A 20,916-nucleotide genomic window follows, 5' to 3' on the forward strand; every position below is an offset into this window, starting at 1 on the left:
CTTTTTTCCTGATCGTACCAGCGCAAATGATCAAGGGCTTCAAGAGGCAGCAAGGCTAGAAAACATTGCGGAAATTCGCATTTTTCACATTTCAATGGAGTATTTCATATCATTCACGAAGTTTTACAAAATGAAGACACTATTATAGATTTTCAAGAACAACATGAACATTAAGAACCCATTTTCACAAACCATTTCTGTACCTATACATAAATGAAAATGGGCGACGCATGAATACATAATTACACTCCCGAGTCAAATCGACAGTCGGTAAACAATATTTCCTAGACTTTTCAGCCCATGTGTGTAACGATTTTTTTCTGATCGGTTCTTTTTGATTAAGTAATCGCTGAAAAAATTTCCTGGAATTATATTCGTGTAAAAAAAATTACAAAGTCCAAAAGATTACGAAATAAACTTCGAATTATATGAATAAAGGCTTTATGGTATACAGTTTTTTTATCTCTAAAAGAGAGCTTCACTTGCATTAAATAGTAGATTAATCATACATATGCAACTTATATAACTTTTTCTTAATATGAGCTATAAAAGGATGACTATCATAAACTGAATCCTTAGACGGCAATTCAACATGTAACAAATTATTTACCGATCCAAACGGAGCTAGATCGTCGAAATGGCAGCCCTTGGCCGGATAAAATCCGAGTTAATTCTGGTATCGTAGAACCGGCTGTCGTGGGAATTGAATTTCAATGTAGCCGGTTAAACTCCTACCTATCCAGAATACACCCCGACATAGTCAATTTATATCCTGCATGCAACTAGTGCCTGCACGATACTAATCACCCCTTTCCATGCCCCATGAACCCAACTCACTTAACCCTTTTCTGTCTTTGGTCCGAAACCGCCAAAACTGCTCATTTCTGGGCCTCCCGTTAAGTGACCTCGATGACAGCAAATTGCTACAACAACAACAACAATTCCACATCCGTTCTCATCAAAATGTGCCTTTCTTAAACATAGTAATAAGGATAAAGCAATAAAGTATTCGGTATACAGCACAAATCACAATTTGACATTGGTTCTGATGCTGATACTTTCCTCTTATTGCGAATAAGTATTTATAAATTTAAGACTGCCTCTCCTTTGAAATGGTCGTATGTTATTGATAGTAGGAAGGCAGGTTTAAATAATTTAAAGAGATTTACACACACAAAAAGAAGAGAAGAAGAATCAGTTAGATTTTTATTTCTCTACATATCGTTTGTACATAAGTATGTCCATACATATATTCATATATTTATTTATATGTATTTTATACCTATATACGTATTTTATACCTATATACTTTATATATATTTATGTGTAAGTGCATATGTATTCGCTCTGTTGTTTTTGTTATGGTGGTTGATGAATTTCCTACCGGCGGTTGTTGGTGGTTGATAACTTGGCGTGAAAGAAGACAGAGTAGTTTTTATTTTTTACTGGGTCCTAACAAGTGCAATGTACTTATTACTTAGGGATGATGGAATTGTATACTTATATGTGAGTGTCAAAAAGGTACTTCCAATTGGACGGCGCACGCGCATAATTAGTCAAACACTCCAACAAGCCCACTCTCAATACATTATTGAAAATACAAAAGCATATGCTCTATGTATGAATTATAAATCTTAATTATGGTATATAAATATCTACATATAGTCAGGTAGATATATGATATTTCATCGTTTAGATAACACGAAATTAACACAAATTTTGAAGCAGAAATTAAATTATTTATGTAATTACTAGAGGACCCGTCCACGCTTCACTGTGGCTGATACATAGATAATGCTACTACTACCATCTATATGATTTCTATTAATTGGATTATAACTATTAGTTAATGAGATATAGCATTTTTATGAAGCAACTTGCGTTAGTTTTTAATAAAAAATGGATCATAAGGCATTTCGAGTGTTAATAAAGCATTGCTTTTTGGGGGAAAATACTGTTGAATTTGGGCTCAGGGAAATCAACCGATGAAAAGATATTTGCTAAGCTTAAAGAGGCGAAAGCTCTGTGCAAAGTGGTTGCCTCACAAGTTTATAATCCAATAAAAACAACGAATAACTGATTCTGAGAAGTGCTTGAGTGCTCTTTAATCGTAATAAAACCGAATTTTTGCGTCGGTGTGCGACAATAGAAACATAACTCCATTATTTCCCACTGAAGTCCAATCGACTGTCATTCTAGTGGACTGCACATGATGAACCGGTTCTCAGGCGTGGAAAGACGAAAAAGTCAGCTGGAAAGGTTATAATATCAGTCTTTTGGGATGCACGTGGTATAATACATACTCAACGACTGATTACTGAGCCAGTTATAATCTATTTTACTGCGTATTTGGTTGTGGTTCTTTTCTACTATTCCAAATACTTAGCAATAGTTTTATTGTTGAGGAAGAATCTGTTTAAAATTGTACGCATATATTCAAATGATTCCTACAAACATACATTTTGAACAAATGCTTATGATTTAAATATAATTTTTGTATTTATGAGTTGTATTAAATTTTGACATTAAGAGACAAAAGGTATCCTATGTCTTTACTCTGGTTCTAAGCAACTTCTCCACCAATTTTCAGCCAAATCGGTTTAGCCGTTCTTCAGTTATAAATGGTGTAACTAACACAACTTTCTTTTATATATATAGATTGAATCACCCATTTTATTACTTAAGAACGAACAACTCTGTCCACATTATGAAAACTTGTCTTCAGATGTCGCCTTTTACTTTGGCATCATTTTGTTTATTGCACGTTTGCGCCAATTTAAGGTTTGAATATTGGATACTGCAATGGTAGCGCAATCTATCGGATCCAATGTAAAACATTCAAAAATTGGCAATTAATTACAAATGAAAAATTAATTTAAAGAAACATTTTCCAGTGGACCAAATTATGAATCTAAACCATCCTCGAATCTCCTTAAACACACACAAAAAAGTTTATCAAAATCGGTCCAGCCGTTTAGGAGCAGTTCAATTACAAACACACGGTCAGAAGATTTATACATATATGTAATAGGTTGTCAAAAAAGTCTTGCGATATTTTCGCTAGTTGGCGCTGAAAGCGCGTAGTTCTAGTTTTATTCGTCGCATCAGGTTATGCTATACCTTTTTGGAAAGCTCATTTCACGCGCTAACACGTGTTTGATTGATTGTCGTTTCTTTTATGTCGTTCGTGAGTTACAGCGTCGCAAACATGGAGCAAAATAAAGAGAAAATACGGAATATTTTACAGTACTACTACGATAAAGGCAAAAATGTATCTCAAGCCGCCAATAAAATTTGTGCAGGTTATGGACCCGATACAGTTTCCATTTCCATCGCACAACGATGGTTTCAACGTTTTCGTTCTGGTGTAAAGGTGGTCGAAGATGCGCCACGCTCCGGAAGGCCTGTCGTCGAAAATCAAAAATTCATTTCAATTTCAATAAAAAAAAAATTCAATAAAAATACTGCAAGACTTTTTTGACAACCCATTGTATAAAGATTTTGGTGTCATTCAAGTAGTATGCATATGTAAAACTGATAACCTCAACGGGAAAGTGAAAAATAAGAGCAACATTCAAAATAAAGTCTTGGAAAAATTAAAAAAAAAAAATTGTATTTAAATATTATCTAAACATAGATATAAAGCTATATATATAATTGATTAGGACGACGAGTCTACTTGAATTTGGGGTGACTGTCTATCCGTCCGTCCGTGCAAGTGATGACTTGACTAAAAATTGCATCTTGGTACATATTCTATGGTTGGTATTTGTAGAATCGGACCTTTTCCTGCCCCACTATTTAATTAAAAACGTCAAAGCCATAACATTTCACATCTAAGTTAATACTTAACGAAGTCTTGGAAAGCGGTGTAAAAATTTGAACAATAGGCGTGACTTCGCTTATATTTAGGTTAAATCCTTATACCAAGAAGTACTGAACACATTTCAACAAAATTTGGTAGATGATAAGTACCATACTTGTATTCTTATGTAACAGTATGAAAATCGGGCTACAACTATGCCTTTTTTCCACATACCACAATTTTAAATTCCATGTACATATGTAATTCTCTAACTGTTAAGTCTATAATTTGAGAGCCAATGACGTTACCCAAATAAAATTTTGCACATTGGGTATATTTAAGGTGTGCAATCCCACGTCCAAAAATAGTCTTACTCGGATTATAACTATTTACGTTCCAAGATACCGAAAGTGTAGTGCTCAGTACCTATAGCAGGTTTTTTTTACTGAAAATATGTCAATCTATGAGGTACGTTAATGAAAGTCAGAAAGCAGCTTTCTCTGGAAATAATACAGGGTTTTCTAACAAGAGTGTTATTATCTCTTAAAAAAAATACAATAATTGTCAAGGAAATTGAAATGTTATTTTTATTTAATATATAGCACCATCGCTATAATTGTCTTCTGAATATAACATCGTTTAAATGATCTCCACGAATTATTTTGCAGGAACGAGTTCGATGAACCCAATTTTCGAGTACCTCTAAATCAAGTCGTATCTCATGAATATCACGTTTAATATTGACTTCAAAGGCTTGACGGATTTATTGATAAAGACCAATGACTTAAATAAACTCACAACAAGTTGTCTAAAAGTGGTTAATCACAACTTCTTGGAGACCACTCATGTCACAATCTCCCACAATTTGAAATAATTGAATATACAAACTTTTCTCGCAATAATTCGTTTGTTGCATATGTGGTGTGGTACGTAGTTCCGTCTTGTTGGAACGAGGTACTGTCAAGATCAACATCATCAAAAAGTTGGTTTTCATCGCTTTTTTTGACAGTAACAGTGTTTCCAGCTTCTTTTCGGAAGAAGTTCGGACCGATGGTTACACCGACCAAGAACCGCACCAAACTATCAATTTAGATGAATTTAATGATTGTTCAGGAATAATTTGTGGATTTTCACGATGTCAAAATTGCAATGGTGGGCAAGGAAGGTATCTTTGACAAAACAGTCAGTAAATTCAGCCTCCTCGAGGAAATATGGGTTGAGGCTTATCGACTCCGTCAGGACCCGAAATATAGTTATCTGTAGTACTAGATTCCAGCATAAGAAAATACATCAAGCTACTTGGCTTTCTCCGGATCGAAAAGCCACCAACCAAATCGATCATGATGTAATAGATGGAAGACAAGTCATGCGTAAGCTTCGAGGTCCTAACATCGGTCCAACAAACGTTCCATTGCCCGACCATGAATAAGTTCGAATATTCTCAGCTTTAAAAAATTTGAACGAAGTCAAAATCAATTTTACAATTATTCTGACCGACACAATGGAATGGTCTAAAGCGACAGGAACCAAAGTTTCTGCAAGCAAAAGTTCAACATTTCGCATCTGCAGAAAAAGAAATTGCACCTTCCCTAACCTTTACCTTAAAAATACTCAAATCCCACATACTAACATCTTAAGATTACTTGGTATATTATTTGATAAAAAGCTAACATGTACGGAACATTGTAAATATGTTAGATTAAGCTTACTCAATAGATTAAACATTATTAAGTTTCTTTCATCAAAACACTGTCACATGCACATCTCAACACTTGAAAATATTATAAAAGCACTGATGTTGTCAAAAATAGATTTTGGGCTCGCAATTTATGGACATTGTGCAAAAAAGCACCTCACTCTCATTGAAACCCCTTACCACGTAGCGGCAAGAAAAAGCATTCGTCCATTCTCCACCTCACCAACCAAAGTAGTACTAAATGAAGCAGGTCTTCCAAACATTCATCATAGGACAAAATTCAACAAAATGATGCTCATACCAAAGTTTCATGCAGTGTAAAAACTCGAACTTGTTTAATCTACTGAAAACAAATCCTAAAACCAACAAGCCATCTACGATCATAAAATGATTAAATATTATCAATCAGATTCACATGACTTCGACACCGCAACTTTTAAAAGTGAACACTCACCCGCACTGGCTAATGCTGAAATCGTCTATAATAAGTACGCTCTTTGAATTTCAAAAAAACAACCACCAATGCAGAGCAATATTTCCAGCTATTCAATGACGCAGTAGTAAAGTACAAACCGGAGTGGAAATTAATATACACCGACGGATCCAAATCAAACACCCACACTTCGTTTGCGATAACAAACGACCAAGGTGTCACCAAAACCGTCGGATTTTTACTGCTCGATATTTACAGCTGAAGCGGCTGCGATATATGAAGCGGTTCTATTTGTCGCACAAGCAGGAAAAAATATATCAAAAGTACCGAAAGCATATCGACAATTAACGCTATTTTGAATGAGACAAACTCATTGTTGATCAGCAAAATAAAAGGAATGTCGTATCAACACAAAAACAGAATTAAGATCATGTGGATCCCTGGGCATACTGGTATTAGAGGAAACCAACTTGCAGATGACCGTGCAAAAAAGGCTGGAAAAGAACCACTACTTTCATTCGATCACAACACGTTGAAAGACATTCGCAGCATGGCAAAAAAGTACTCCATGAGTCAGCATCGAGAGATTGGTCAAAATTTCAACACCATTATAAAGAGCATAATCTCTCTGGTACCAAGCCAAACTACCCAACTGATTGCTCTTGCAAAGATATAAAATCGTTTGTTCGCCTGAGAATAGGCCACACCTTCAAAACTCACAATCATGTTTTAAACAAAACGGCTAAACCAAGCTGTTCATAATGTAATCAGCCAAATATATCAGTAAATCACATCTTAAATGAATGCACCGCTTTAGATACATCTAGGACAACTACTTATGGTAAAACGAAACTGTCAAATCTTTTAAAGGCACCAAGTACTGACAACATCAGGGCAATCAAATATTTTCTAAAAATATGTAAGATATCAAGCTTAATTCATTTGTAACTAAACCAATGTTAGATACTTATAGACACATTTAATATTGTAATATAAGAGCCGAAGGCCTCAGTAGCCAGCGCTTTAACTTAGTGAAATAATTATTTATTATTAGCTCTCTTGTAAATATTTAAAAAAATTCCTTCAAAGTATGACCAAAATGGTCCCAATCAAGGCAAAACTCTTCAAGCCCGTAAGTACCGAATATGTGGACCCCAGTATGTATTGTTGACCGAAAATATCGGTGAATGTGTGAGATATTCAATTGAAACTCAGACAGAATGCTTTTCTGTTATTAATATTTCCGCGTGTCAAAAATGGGATTAATCGGTTCAATACTTGCCTTAGCTCCCACATACCTAATATAAATATTTTCGAACTTCCGGGTGGCTGTATCCTATGTACATCGGCCAATATTTGAGTTATCTCAATGAAAATTACACGACGTGTTTTAGTCATAAAGTTATATCTTTGCGCCTAAAATCTTTACAATTTGGTGAAAACTTCGCCTAGTTCCCTTATAACTATTTCCAGGATTTTGGATCATCTGGCTGACTCTATTCCATATGATTGGTGATTGTATGCGAGATATCTTAATGCAAGCCAGGGAACATTTTTTGGTATGTGGTATAATTATCGATAAAAATCAGGTCGATATTACCCCAACAATATAATACATATGTACATAAAATGATTTTCGTATTTTTCACAAACCTTATGCCGAATATGCCAGTCAGTATATGAGTTACATATAGCATATATACATATGAAATTGCTTACATTCCGATCCTCGGAATGACGTTTTTTATCTTAAGGTATTTCCCTGGCTTTGATTTCAGCAAGTTGCAAGAGTACCCAATGTTCGGTTGCACCCGAACTTAGCCCTTTCTTACTTGTTTTAAAAGAACTTTGCTTTAGTTTCGGAATTTTGGTCACCTTTTACATTACAAGGTGCGTACCAAAGTAAACAGGACTTGGTTTTTTCGGCAAAATCAATGTATTTTATTCAAAATAGTCTTCTTCTGCTTTAATACAGCTTTTCGCACGGTCCAAAAGCATGTCGAACGAGTGTTTAGCTCGTTGGCCGGTATGGCCGCCAGTATGCCGGTGCAGGCCTTTTGAATGGCCTCTACGTCTGCATAATGCTTTCCTTTCATGGGCAAATGCATTTTTCCGAAAAGGAAGAAGTCGCACGGTGCCATATCTGGTGAATAGGGGGAGTGATTAATGGTTAAAATATGATTTGTTTTCAAATAATAGTTCTTCGAATGTTGGATTCTGAGCAATTTTTGGTCGTCGGTCAACAAACCGTGCACACACCTTGCGTAATCTCAAATGTTCGGTCAAAATACGATAAATCGATGTTTTGGAGATGTTCAATTCCATTTCCATGAATTTCAATGATGCTTTCGTCTGATTTTTGATGAATTTACGCACAGTTTCTATGGAATTTCCGGTGATCACGGATTTTGATTGGCCCACATGTTGACCGTCATTTATGTCCTCACGACCACTTTGAAAACGTTGAAACCACTCGTGAACTCTGCTACGAGATAGGCAATCATCGCCATAAACTTGTTTCTTCAATAGAAACCTTTCGGCAAAAGTTTTACTAATTGTAAAACAAAATTTAATGTTGGCTCTTTGCTCGAACCTAATTTTCGCACCGATAACACAAACATACTGACACTTAAAACACATTAACTTCACTTCCATTCAATGAAATGTCATGAAATTCTCACTGGGCAATCGATTAAGATAGCAGATTCTAACGCACATATAGATGGCGCCACCAGGGGGCGCTAGGTTCAAAAAGTCCTGTGTACTTTGGAATCCACCTTGTATATCATTCATTTTCCTTTCTTCTATCGTGGTAGATTTTCCAGACTCCATTTAATATCATTTTTTAAACTTTTTACTCAATATCAGCATTGGCTACGCGTCAATGATAATGGTAAATGAAAACATTTAGACAGTAAATTATAACTGTGGTACAGCAGCACTGATTTAAATGCAAATTTTTTGTATTTTAATAAACTTGCAAGTAAAAAATTTTAGCATACATAATGTGAGCGCCAAAAACAAGTAAACAGCAATTCTATCAATGCAATGAGTGTTTATTACAACGCAGTCTTTAATACAACCATACGAACTTTTATTATAGAATTAAAGGCTGAATATGATTTTTTAACCTTTTCAGTGGTTGTAAGCACCCATTGCAAAATTTTATATTTTAGCGACTTAACCTCAGAAAAAACAATAACGAAGTTAAAAAATATGTTTTACTACACTCAAGTGGTGAACACATAGAGCGCGACAGACTGCAGCAGCACGACAGTGAACTGAAAACGTCGTTGTTCATCTTACTACATGTACATTTTTAGAAGCAACAACAACACAATGGCCGGCATGTACATAAAACAACGCAGTTGTCCATTTTGTATGTACACAATTTCGTTGTGGCCATACTAATTTCTTTCACTTCAATGAAATTTTAATATTTTGTTTAAAATTAAATTTTTTATGCAAAAAATAAGTAAATAGGTAAATATTTTTGCTTTAAATTATCAATTGTTATTACAAATGATATAATAGAGCTATAATATAGCTATTTTATGCTTTTATTTGTAAAAAAAGGTCAAGTTTGTTAGAGCTGTGAATAATTTTACATTTTACATATTAGTGGCATCACCACTCTACCTCCTCTTTCTATCTTCCATTCTACTGTCAACTCTACTGTCGTCCTACTGTCGTTGGCAAAAATAGGAGGATATTGAAGTTAGCGAGGACGACAACTGTCGGCCTGCAGTCGTGTAGTCGTGCAGCTGTCAAAATAACAGTGCCCATAAGAACGTGTGTATTTTAATATTTGACAGATATAGTTTGCAGTATGTCGCTCTCTATGTGTTCAGCGCTTCAGTCGCTTGAATAGTAACGGTTTCCAAAGGATATTTCGCGCTTCCCCGAAATACATAAGTATTAAAACAAACAACGATTGTTGCCACTGTTTACTTTTTTTACGCGAAAAGTATTATTAGTTTAAGTGAATTATTTTTGGCTGTGTTTAGTTTTTGTTTATTATTAATACCAAGTTAAACCCTTAAAATATAAACCTTGAATTCTATAATAAATTTTTTTATTATTATATAAAATACTGCGTTGTAATAAAAATTTTAATATTGATAGAATTGCTGCTTGCGTATATTTGACGCTCACAGTATGTATATATGAAATTAAATTTTGAAGAATTTATGTGTCCATAGCTGTATATGTACACTCATATATTTACATTTACATTTACAAATGTTGGCAAGCAAAAAAGAGGGTAGATAATATTATATAAGTATATAAACATAGCGAAATTCTAAGCAGACGAATGATAACATAGAGCAGCGACGACAACAATAACATCAGTAAAACAAGTAAAATATATGTATAAAACAGTAATAACAAGACGCAACTGTATTATTTTTCTTTGATGTTGCCGAGTGTGGCGGCGAACATCAAAGGGTTGCCGCTGATGTCAAAGCGGCAAGTAGCTAAACAGGAAAGTTGCCAGTCATCAGTTGTTTAATGTTTCCACTACAAATATATGTGCGTGTTTTAATGTACATACTTACATATGTGAAATTCCAACGAATGTCAAACCTCACCTACCTCCCACAAAGAGATGCACGCCGGCAACAACTCTACTACAGTACATAATAAACCATTGGCTGTGAAAAGCGTTTGGGCTCACGCTCGTATTCTCACTCGTGCTCAATTTAAGGTTTTCAAATCACAATTACACGAAACATACAACATTATACACGCGTATGGTACATTCCATTCGACGAAACTGTTGTTTAAAAAGTTTTATTAATATCCGATTTTATTCTTTTCTTTGTGATTTTTCGCTGTTTTAAATAAAAAAGATACTTTCCCAATACTATCACAATATTTCGCAAAGAGTGTAACGAGAATATTAAGCCGAGATAAATATGTTTGTATGTATAGAATGTGTGCTGATAAAACTTATGCGTATAGCGTGGAGTTTGAGACTGGCATCATATCTTCTTTGCGTAGTTGTCAGTAGTATACATATAAAATTCATCAGAAATTATGATTGACTTTTTCTCAACACTGTAGCTATTCAGCTATTTTTTGTTATGTTACATGTTTTGTTTGGTTTTTGTATACCTGACAATACATCTACCAATGCGATTTTCTGTTGTGACATTATAAATGCCTCGCCGGTTCCACATGGAGTGTTCAAAAAAATGCATTGTTCATTAACAATGATCAGCATAATCTATATATGTACATATGTATGTACCCTATGTAAGCAGAAATGACTGTACCCTGGCAGTATCTGTGTGATGTTATTATATTTTTTTTAGTAAAATAAAACGATAGAAAGTATCCTACGCTCTCCCTTGGTACTAAGCTATCTCCTAACCAATTTTCATTCAAATCGGTTCAGTTGCAAAAAGGGCCTCCGTTAAGACTTTCTGAAGGACTACAAATTTTGACATCCTTTCGTGATGTTTCAGGCGTTATGCGGGTACATAACGAAATAGCGTTTAATTTTAATAATATAAGATGTAACTATAACTGCGTATGTGTATGTATATGCTTACATACAATATATTAAAATGCAATTGTGTGAAAAGATATTTATCAGTTCCACAACTGTAACTATGGAATATTTTAGTTTGAAAAGCTGGAATTGTTCAGTTCATTTTTAGATGGGTATACCCAGTGGGGGATCAACTGATCGGAGATTTTAATTCAAACTCAGAAGAATTTACGAAGTAACATCATCAATTAAATATGTTTATTATATAAAAATAAAAATATCAGCAATCCTTTAATGAGATTAGAAAATAATACATAAGTACTGACATATGTATGTACGTATTTCAAATTACATACATAGATACACATGTACTTCAGATTAGCGAACATCTGTTCTGCATCAACACTATGTAGTGTTACAAATGAAAGCAAATAAAAGCTCATTAAAATTTAAATTGCGCTGTACAACACTCGACTGGAAATTTAAGCAAACCAATTTTTTCGAGAAACTTCTTAAGAATTTACTCCCTTAATTGGTCTAACGTATGTATATATCTGACAAGCTTCCGAAGATATATCAACTACAAATCTGCGCGGCACTGTCCGCTTTCAGGTGAAGTCCTATACCTCAGGACCTACTCGACCAGTTTCAGTCAAATAAGGTACTTCTTTATACTGAGATTGTCATAATGGTTGAAGTCGGATTACAACCTCGCGTACATCCCATTTAACACAACTTTCAATTCCATCCAATTCTTTCGCTTAACACTATATATGTACATAAGTATGTATGTAAATCAATCACCAATAAAGCCGTAGAAACAAAGATTTGGTTTCACGGCATGCCATCTCTTACCTAAATTGGTTTATATCGAACTACACAGAAGATGTGGAACTCGGTACATATAACTGTCTTTATACCGAAAACGTCGCCCAATCTATGAAATATTTTAATGAAATAACATATTTTCGTAATAATAATATGTCCTTTGTTAACTTATGCAAATATTTCATCACGTGTACTCTTTAAAAGTTGATAGATTACACTGTGGAACATTTTTGGGATTATTGTCTAGGGGTGAGAAATTCCAAGTCAGGGTGATGGTACTAGGTCAGTATAGTAAAACCCTCAAAGGGTTTGGCGTTTGTATGTGTCAGTTTTTTTTATGACCTTTTAAATTTTTTCCTTATCTTGATGTTTTTTCGCTTAGTTGTAGCATTATGGCAAAAACCTAGTTTAACAAAACTCGCGAACCACTATTATCTATTTTTCCAATCCATTAGACCAGTGTTTCCCAAAGTGGGTGATAACGCCCCCTTGTGGGCGCTGCAGGTATCAAGGGGGGCGGCAAGAGACCCAGAAAGAAAATGGGGGCGTTGTGTAGAGGCCTGGGGTGTTACTTGTAATTTTATTTAGCTAGGAGGCCTCTTAGACAGCGACTACATGAGCTCTCGACTCTCAACAACAACTTGTGAACATCAACTAATATGAATTAAAAGATTGCTCAAACTTGGTTCTATATTTCTCTCCGCGTTGTTCATATATCTGTCCTATTTTATTGAATATAGAAAAAATGAAAATCATGTCAATCGGTCGCTCCGTTTCATAACGGGGCATCTCGACAGGATAGAATTTATAGAATACTAACTGTCAAACGTATTGCTTTTGCCATTGCCAAATCTGTATGTGGGCATTTGCTATCATAATATAATCATTTGCGCATAGGTGTAGGGTAGGTAGGTTCGAGCTGATGTAGCGAATGCTTTGAACTCTTGAATGATTTATTTTATCACTTGCGAAATGATGTCGGGTAGGTAACTGATGTAACGCACGTTTTGAGCTTTTGAACTCCTTAAATCTTTTATGTGGAAAATAAAAAAAGGATAAAGATCCTTTTTTCACAAATGTATTTCTGGGAGAAATAAGATAATAATAGAAGGAGAAAGATCCTTTTTTACAAATGTATTTCTGGGAAAAAATAAGATAATACGAAAAGGAGAATGATCCTTTTTTTACAAATGTATTTCTAGGAAAAATAAGAATTCATATTTTTGACTACTATATAATAATTGTGCTCAAGCATTCCTATATAAACAATGTAATATTTATTTTATATTCATTTGTGGTTTTGCGCGCAATGGATGAGCAGTACTTACGCCTCCTTTACACTACTCGCGAAATTAAACGTTTTTCTCAAAGCAAAACAATGTCGGAAGTAAAAAAGAAGAGATGGCAATACTGTTAAATTCGGATTCATTGAAAGCCCCACAAACGCATCCTCCCCTTTGTGTCTTCTATGCCTAAAAACATTTCGAATGAAGCCTTCAAGACTGCAAGATCATTTGAATAAAATGCATCCAGATAAGAGAGACAATAATGTAGCATATTTTCAAGACCTAGAGAAGAAGCATAATACTCAGCCAAGTGTAGCAAAACTATTTTCGGCGGCTGCTAAGCAAGATGACTACGGACTTCGAGCTTCGTACAAGATCTATTTGTTAATTGCTCAAAAAGGCTAACCACATAACATCGGAGAAGAGTTAATATTGCCAGCAATAAATGAAGTAATAACTACCGTGCTTCATAAACCGGCCGCAGATATTATCCGAAAAATTCCTTTGAGTAATAATTCTGTGCAAAGACGAATTGATGAAATGGCTGAAAACATTGAAGAATCATTGTACGATCACCTGAGGTCAAGTCAATTTTCAATTCAGCTGGATGAGTCCACTTTACCAACTAATGAAGCATTGTTGTTGTCTTACGTAAGATTTATTAAAGATGAGAGAATATGTGAAGAACTATTATTTGCTAGAAATTTAGAGACCGATACAAAAGGCGAAACCATATTCAATATACGAGTATTGGAAAAGTTTTGCGATGAGAAAGAAATTTCTTTAAAAAATATTATTTCATGTTACGGCTATGACAGAGTGCCATAAAGGGTTCATAGCGTACTTAGATGTCCTTGGTGTACATTGCGTTATTCATAGACAACATTAAGTTGCTAGAAACTTAAGTGAAAAACTATTTCAATCACTGCAATATGTTATCAAAGCAGTCAATAAAATCCGCAACAGCTCTTTGAATGATAGATTATTTCATCAGCTTTGTGTTGCGAATGACGAGGATTTCAATCGTTTGTTGTTTCATACTGAAGTTCGTTGGCTATCAAGAGGCAATTGTCTGACTCGATTCTACAACCAGTTTGACTCCGTTATAGAGTTCTTGGAAACTAAAGATACAGAATTTCAAGACAAGCTCATAACATCAAAGAATGATATAGGTTACATGACAGACCTGTATGAATTGTTCAACGACATGAATCTCCAACTGCAAGGCGATAAACTAAATTTAATTAAATTTAATTAATTAAAACAAAAAACGTCGTTGCTGCTTTCGCAGCCAAACTGCTTCTACACAAAAAGAATCTGGGCAGACGTGAGTTTCACAATTTTCCGAATTTATCAGTATCATGCAGTAACGACGAATTGTTTGCCTACTGCCAACATTTGGAAAACCTCCACATTGACTTCACCGAACGATACCAGGACATTTTGAACTTGGAAATACCAGACTGGGTGTTGGATCCGTTTTCAAATGTCAACACAGCAATGTCACCTCAGCTGGAAGAAGAACTTATAGAATTGACAACAAACGAGGAAATAAAAATCAAGTTCAAAAATGGTTACCAAGAATTTTGGCTACAAAAACCGATCTCGCAATTGTACCCTGGATTGTGGTCAATCGTTCAACGATTCTTGACAGCATTCCCATCGTCATATTTGTGTGAACGTGGATTTAGTTCTGTGACAACACTGCTTACTAAAAATAGAAATCGTTTGCTTGTTACCGAACGTGGCGACTTGCGACTGTTCTTGAGTAAATTGGAACCTGATATTAACAAACTTATTAAGCAGCATCAGATTCATCCTTCACATTGGTTTTTATATATGGATCGATTATTTTAGTTTTATTTTTAATAAAATATTCTCTGTTTTAATACTATAAAGTTGTTTTTCAATAATCATTCTTATTGGCAGGTGGAGCCCGTAAGAGTTAACTTGAGACCTAAGCGCCGTTGTATGTTACCTGATTAGCTGTTGTACTGTGAAATTTAAAAGGTCATAAAAAAAACTGACATATACGAACGCCAAACCCTTTGACGGTCTTACTATACTGACCTAGTACTATCACCCTGACTTGGAATTTCTCACCCCCCAGATTAGCTCTTGTACTGTGTTATAAAAGGTTAGATTACATCCGACTATATAATTAGTTGTTTAATATAAAGTTTTGCAAGCTCCCGACAGGCCTGCAAATCGCGAGGGTAAAACTGATCGGCTTTCTGCATTAATTTTTTGTAGAAATACTACAGTACAACTCACAACAGGTGTTTAAAACATACGTACAAACATGTGGAAAACAAATAATGGGTTGTCAAAAAAGTCTTGCGGTATTTTTATTGAATTTTTTTTTTATTGAAATAGAAATGAATTTTTGATGACTCATGCCCAGCTCTTGACCGATGCTGCCGGTCTCTTTCGACCAATTCAGCGATTTTATCGCAATTTTCGACGACAGGCCTTCCGGAGCGTGGCGCATCTTCGACCACCTCTACACCAGAACGAAAACGTTGAAACCATCGTTGTGCGATGGAAATGGAAACTGTATCGGGTCCATAAACTGCACAAATTTTAGTGGCGGCTTGAGATGCATTTTTGCCTTTATTGTAGTAGTACTGTAAAATATTCCGTATTTTCTCTTTATTTTGCTCCATGTTTGCGACGCTGTAACTCACGAACGACTTAAAAGAAACGACAATCAATCAAACACGTGTTAGCGCGTGAAATGAGCTTTCCAAAAGGTATAGTATGACCCGATGTGACGAATAAAACTAGAACTACGCGCTTTCAGCGCCAACTAGCGAAAATACCGCAAGACTTTTTTGACAACCTAATATTTTGATGTGAGTACATCGGTACATGAGAAAAACTTTAACGGGCTGAGAGAAAAAAATTTTAGAAATTTTTTAAGCAAGAAAGTAAATATTCATTTAAAGTGTAGTATCGGGTGATTTTTTAAGAGCTTGATAACTTTTTTTAAAAAAAAAACGCATAAAATTTGCAAAATCTCATCGGTTCTTTATTTGAAACGTTAGATTGGTTCATGACATTTACTTTTGAAGAGAATTTCATTTAAATGTTGACTCATGTGGTTTCAACAAGATGGCGCTACATGCCACACAGCTCGCGATTCTATGGCCATTTTGAGGGAAAACTTCGGAGAACAATTCATCTCAAGAAATGGACCCGTAAGTTGGCCACCAAGATCATGCGATTTAACGCCTTTAGACTATTTTTTGTGGGGCTACGTCAAGTCTAAAGTCTACAGAAATAAGCCAGCAACTATTCCAGCTTTGGAAGACAACATTTCCGAAGAAATTCGGGCTATTCCGGCCGAAATGCTCGAAAAAGTTGCCCAAAATTGGACTTTCCGAATGGACCACCTAAGACGCAGCCGCGGTCAACATTTAAATGAAATTATCTTCAAAAAGTAATGTCATGAACCAATCTAACGTTTCAAATAAAGAACCGATGAGATTTTGCAAATTTTATGCGTTTTTTTAAAAAAAAGTTATCAAGCTCTTAAAAAATCACCCGATATATAAGTAAACGATTCAAACGGTAACTAAGGGTTGTAAATATAATGAAAATAAAGTATATTGTATATGTAGATATCCTGACTTGTGGACATTTTTCGTGCTGCACATAACAAAAATATGTTTGATTACAACATATATGTACATATAAATTGATAATGAACCTGTTATTAATTATCCCAAATACAAAACCAACATTTTTAATGATACATATTAAGAAACATGTGTTCCAAGTTTTATCAACAAATCTCAATTTCTACTCTAGTTACGGCTTGCACAGATGGACTGATAGTCATCATGTCGCCCAATCATCGTGGACATTTACATATACATACATATCTATATATTACTTTTCATCTATTTCGAATAGTTTTAGATGATATAAACAACCGTAGGGTGAATAAACCAACATACATTGTTTACACCAGAATATTCTTCTATAGGATATGATGAAATGGCGCACATATTTTTGCCTACTATTCGGAGTTTTAATTGCAAGACACGTGAAAAAATCGACCATGTGGATTCTATTTGAGCAGTTTTTCAAAAGAGGTCAATGACAGTAGGTTTCAAATATTAGAATTACATTTGTTTTGCTCATTTTGCCAAATATTTTTCATTCCGTTTAACCACTTCAAAACTTTACATTTTTTAGATTTTCGAGTAAATATTACACTCAGTAATGTTATAGTAATATCGTCAGAAATTATAAAGCCGATGAACTTGCAAGAAGAGGCATCCATCTCCTAAAGATTTTAGGGAACGCAACTTGTCCAAGTTATAATTAGTTACCTGTAGACCACATATTTCACATACACCGTGTGATGATTATTAAGTTATGTAACTAAAAATGTTGCTTCAATGATGCGTGAAGTCTTCAAAGTGCTTTTTATATTGTAAGCGTATAGCTTAAAATATACTGCCTTGGTTTGTCTGAATTTGTATATATGTATCTTAGATGTGTAAAGTAGTGATAACGGACTTTATGTTTAATATACAAAAGCAAATAGCGACGAAATAAGAATCGTGGTATCAAGGCCATTTCAAATCACTAGTAGCTGTTATTTTTATGGTCAAGAAACAGTGAACATCATTGCCAATGAATGGGGCTCATACGAGTCATATAACCAAGTAAGTACTCGTTCAGTGTAGAACAAAGGTTGTTCATTACTTTATCAATATACTCATAGCTGGGTAATAATGGATCAAATAATAGAATTAAGTTAATAATGTATATATGATGTTAGACAAATAACCATAGCCTATTTGTTTAATTGTTTAGCTGCTGTATGCTTTTAACAAGCACCCGACTTAAACACATACGCGGTGGAAGTTATGGTCAGTATATGAGACGGCATCCGCCAATCAGACTAGTTTGCTTCATACATTTTTCGTTTGCCTTCTCACTTTGTTTGCCATTTTGCAATGCTTTTCTATCCTTCGAAGCTATTTGCTTTGAACCACAAATAACGCATCAACCCCTATCAAGATCTTGGGAACGGAAATCAGCATTTACTGATTTCTTCAAACGTGGCTTCCGTGTTTTTCACCTGCCTTAAAAATTGTTTATATTGTGCACTCATGTGCGAAGAAATCTAACTGACTCTAAGTCGTATGAGCGTCGTCCTACAAATGTGGGCACACACAAACGTGTAAGGACATCAAACGAAAACGAAATTACTGTAAGAATGCTAAATATTAGAAGACGAAATCCAAATTATTTACAATAAAGAATAAGCAAACACATCCTTTCTCAAATCGTAATATTATGAAGTATTTTAATATGTTTGCAAAAATGTATAATAAACAAGTAAGAAAGAGCTAAGTTTGGGCTTATTTGAACTTTTTACATACTCGCAATTTTCATAGATTTAAGCCGGCGAAATACTTTCAGCTGTTGGCAAAAATTTATAACTATCAAGAACAAACGTTAACTGCATTAAAGATACAATAACATTCACATGTACTTTTTTATAGCATAACAGGGTATAAAATGATATCCTTCTTGATTTTCATTGGTCAGTTTAAATTACAGTTATATGCTATAGTGGTCCGGTTTAAATAGTTTATTCCAAATTTCGTGGTGATACCTTGTTAAATAAAAATTTTATCCATGGAAGACTTGAGTTTGACTTGTATGGTATGACAGCTGTATGATATAGTAGTCTGAACTGAATAATTTCTTTGGAGATTGCAGTGGTGTCTCAGATAATAATCTATGCCAAATTTAATGAAGATATGTCAACAAATTGAAAAGATTTCCTTACTATAACTTGATTTCAATCATTCAGTTTTTATTTCAGCTATATGTGATAGTGATCCGATATCGGTGGTTCCGACAAATGAACAGCTTCTTGGTGATTAAAAGAGGTATACAAATTTCATGATATCTTAAAAACTAAGAACTAGTTCTCGTTTTTACAGATAGACGGACATGGCTAACTCGATTTACTCGACTCACTCTGACCATATATATAAGGTGAATTCCAAAGCAAACAGGACTTTAAAAAAAAAACAGAACAACTGGTTTTTCGGCAAAATCAATATATTTTATTTAAAATAGTCTCCTTCTGTTTCAATACAGCTTTTTGCACGGTCCAAAAGCATGTCGAACGAGTGTTTTAGCTCGTTGGCCGGTATGGCCGCCAGTATGCCGGTGCAAGCCTTTTGAATGGCCTCTACGTCTGCATAATGCTTTCCTTTCATGGGCAAATGCATTTTTCCGAAAAGGAAGAAATCGCACGGTGCCATATCTGGTAAATACGGGGAGTGGTTAATGGTTGAAATGTGATTTGTGGTCAAATAATCCTTCTTCAAATGTTGGATTCTGAGCAATTTTTGGTCGTCAGTCAATTTGTGCGGAAAAAACCGTGCACACACCTTGCGTAAGCTCAAATGTTCGGTCAAAATGCGATAAATCGATGTTTTGAAGATGTTCAATTCCATTTCCATGAATTTCAATGATGATTTCGTCTGATTTTTGATGAATTCACGCACAGTTTCTATGGAATTTCCGGTGATCACGGATTTTAATTGGCCCACATGTTGATACTCATTTATGTCCTCACGAATACTTTGAAAACGTTGAAACCACTCGTGCACTTTGCTACGGGATAGGCAATCATCACCATAAAATTGTTTCATCAATTGAAATGTTTCAGTGAAAAGTTTACCAATTTGAAAGCAAAATTTAATGTTAGTAATTAGCTAATTTTCGCACCGATAACACAAACATACTGACACTTAAAACGCAATTACTTCACTTTCAATCTATGAAATGTCATGAAATTCTCACTGAACAATCGATAAAGATAGCATATTGGAACGCACTAGTCGACATATACATATATGGCGCCACCACTTTATGGGGTTTCTGAGATTTTTTTTGGGTGTTACAAACATCATGGCATGCTCAGGGTATAAAAATAATGCGCAGCATGAATTATTCCAAAAAAAATGGAAATACTCGGAAATCATTATATAAGTGATATGAGGTTAAAGCCAAATTATTCATATTCAGCATTAAACCACATTAGTTTAAGAAAATCTACTCAAATTCAATAAAGCAACACACACAAATTTTCGAAAGTACCATAAGCTTTTGTATATCCAATATTATACGTTCTCATATTTGTCCACATTGTGATCCGGCTAACTTTCAAGGTGATACGCCCGGGAAGTGTTTTGCTAAGGGCAAAGTGAGATTGCTAGCTTAAAAACTCCACCCGAACCATTGTATTCATTTTATTTATGAGTCATGTTTATCAATACAATTCGACAATTCAACTGATATTTTTTGGTGCTACAAAAATTATATATCTTG

The 20,916-nt window shown here is 34.7% G+C and overlaps 1 protein-coding gene across 15 annotated transcripts in view; it reads right to left on the bottom strand.

Moving 5' to 3' along the window:
• Nucleotides 1–20,916, bottom strand: part of LOC126766087 (protein pangolin, isoforms A/H/I/S) — a 247,852-nt gene that overhangs the window by 166,658 nt on the left and 60,278 nt on the right. The window lies entirely within an intron of this gene.

Source organism: Bactrocera neohumeralis, unplaced genomic scaffold, assembly GCF_024586455.1.
Source record: "Bactrocera neohumeralis isolate Rockhampton unplaced genomic scaffold, APGP_CSIRO_Bneo_wtdbg2-racon-allhic-juicebox.fasta_v2 cluster11, whole genome shotgun sequence".
Lineage (NCBI taxonomy): Eukaryota > Metazoa > Arthropoda > Insecta > Diptera > Tephritidae > Bactrocera > Bactrocera neohumeralis.